The sequence below is a fragment of the Mandrillus leucophaeus genome, unplaced genomic scaffold (genome assembly GCF_000951045.1).
Source record: "Mandrillus leucophaeus isolate KB7577 unplaced genomic scaffold, Mleu.le_1.0 Scaffold140, whole genome shotgun sequence".
NCBI lineage: Eukaryota > Metazoa > Chordata > Mammalia > Primates > Cercopithecidae > Mandrillus > Mandrillus leucophaeus.
This window is the reverse complement of record NW_012101366.1, coordinates 836,633-839,548: the sequence shown is the minus strand read 5'-3', so window position 1 is coordinate 839,548 and position 2,916 is coordinate 836,633.

The window sequence follows — 2,916 nt, the reverse complement described above, 5'->3', positions numbered from 1 at the left end:
GCTCACTGCAAGCTCCGCCTCCCGGGTTCATGCCATTCTCCTGCCTCAGCCTCCTGAGTAGCTGGGACTACAGGTGCCCACCACCACGCCCAGCTAATTTTTTGTAGTTTCAGTAGAGACGGGGTTTCACTGTGTTAGCCAGGATGGTCTCCATCTCCTGACCTCGTGATCTGCCTGCCTCGGCCTCCCAAAGTGCTGAGATTACAGATGTGAGCCACCGTGCCTACCCTCAATAAGGTATTTTAAAATTAGCATATGTACATTTTTTAAGACATAAGGCCATTCCACACAATAGATTACAGTATAGTGTAAACATAACTTCTTTTTTCTTCTTTTTCCTTGAGACAGAGTCTTGTTCTGTCATTTCAGGCTGGAGTATGATGGCTCAAACAAGACTCACTTCAGCCTCAACCTCCTGGGCTCAAGCGAACCTCCTGCCTCAGCCTCTGGAGTAGCTAGGAACACAGGTGAGTGCCACCATGCCCAGATAATTTTTAAACAATGTTTGTAGAGATGGGGTCTTGCCATGTTGCCCAGGCTGGTCTTAAACTCCTGGCCTCAAGCAGTTCTCCCACTCCGACCCCCCAAAATGCTGGGATTACAGATAGAAGCCACCACACCTGGCCTAACCATAACTTCTATATACACTGGGAAATAAAAAAATTGGTGGACTTGTGTCATTGTTAACATTTGCTTCATTGTGCTGGTCTGGAATCGAACCTACAATATTGCTGCGGTATGCCTGTTTCTTGACTTTACTCTTCACAGCTTTATAAACCAAGATTCCACCACCCAAAACTTTGCGTATCAGGCTGCTCTCTACTTTCTGAGTCCTAGAAATGTCTCTTCATGTAGTGTAGTTTATTTTAAGCCTGAGGCTTTATTTCTTCAGTTTTCTCAACTCTATAGAAATGGTTCCATTTGACTAGACTGACTAATCAATTGCCTCTTTTCAAAAAGAAACACTTGACTGCCCCTATATTATACCTCTATGAGCTTAACAGATTTTTCTTCTCAAATGTGTACTGATTTCTTTCTTTTTCTTTTTCTTTTTCTTTTTTTTTTTTTTCTGAGACAGAGTTTTGCTTCTGTTGCCCAGGCTGGAGTGCAATGGTGCGATCTTGGCTCACTGCATCCTCCACCTCCCAGGTTCAAGCGATTCTCCTGCCTCAGCCTCCTGAGTAGCTGGGATTATAGGTGCCAGCCACCACCCCTGGCTAATTTTGTATTTTTAGTAAAGACAGGGTTTCTCCATGTTGGTCAGACTGGTCTTGAATTCCCGACCTCAGGTGATCTGCCTGTCTCGGCCTCCCAAAGTGCTGGGGTTACAGGCATGAGCCACTGCACCCCACTGATTTCTTTCTTGATTAAAAAAAAAGTCTGAGGCCAGATGCAGTGGTTTATGCCTCCAATTCCAGCACTTCAGGAAGCTGAGGAAAGAGGATCACTTGAGGCCAGGAGTTTGAGACCAGTCTGGGAATCTGGGAAATATCATGAAATCTTATCTCTACAAAAGAAAAAAAAAAAGTGTTTTGTTTTGTTTTTTTTTTTTAATTAGCCAGATGTGGTGTCACATACATGTAGTTCCAGCTACTCAGGAGGCTGAGGCAGGAGGATTGCTTGAACCCAGGAGTTTGAGGCTGCAGTGAGCTATGACCACACCACTACACTCTAGCCTGGGCAACAAAGCAAGACCCCATCTCAAAAAAAATTAATTTTAAAAAGTACGAGATTTTCAGAGTTCCTTAGAGCTAAAGTTAAGGCATAGAGAAGCAACAGTAAGAGGAGCTGAAGAAACTTATAAATTAACTTACCAAACTTATGAACACCTCAGGAAAATATGGCAAGTATGGAATTTGTTAGGGTTTTTTTTGTTTGTTTGTTTTGTTTTGTTTTTAGACAAAGTCTTGCTCTGTCATCCAGACTGGAGTGCAGTGGGGAGGTCTCGGCTCAATGCAACCCCTGCCTCCCGGGTTCAAGTAATTCTCCTGCCTCAGTCCCTCTAGTAGCTGGGATTACAGGCATGCACCACCTGCCTGGCTAACTTTTGTATTTTTAGTAGAGACGGGATTTCACCATGTTGGCCAGGCTAGTCTCAAACTCCTGACCTCGTGATTCGCTCACCTTGGCCTCCCAAAGTGCTGAGATTACAGGCATGAGCCACCGTGCCCAGCCCCCAGTAGGGCTTTTACAGTTTCTGTTTTATATGAGGTTACTACTTTTTATTTTTATAAAGCATACAAATCTAACATTAGAATTGGGCATCATTCCAAATGAGCAGAGTGTTATAATAATCTGTCACATTTTCTAAGTAACTTTTTAGTAAAACAATGTCACTTTTACTTATAATTATTAATGGAATGTCTGGTGTTTAATTGAGTACATGTCCACTGAGTAAATACTACATTTCTCCGCTGCCCATGTAGTTAGGTATGGAAACTAAATAGTTTCTATCAAAAGTGAGAGGGTACAGTGGGTTCAATTGTGGCTTCTTGAAAGATATGTCCAAGTGGAAATGAAAAAGAGTCTTTGCATGTGTGATGAAGTGAAGGATCCTGAGATAATCATCCTCAATATAGGAAGGGCAGCCCTTAATACAATGACAAGAGAAAGGTAGAGGAACGTTTGAAACACGGAGACACGCAGCAGAGACAGCAACGTGAAGACAGGGCAGAGACTGGAGTTATGCAGCCCCAAGTGAAGGAATACCTGGAGCCGTTAGAAGGTAGGAGAGGCAAGGAAGGATTCTCCAGTAGAGCCTGGGGTGGAAACACGGCCCTGTTCATGCCTTGATTGATTGCTCGCACCTTGTTTCACATTTGTGGCCTCCAAAACTATAAAAGAATAAGTTTTTGTTGTATTAAGCCACCAAGTTTGTGCCACTTTCTTATAGCACCCCTAGGAATCTAATATGCC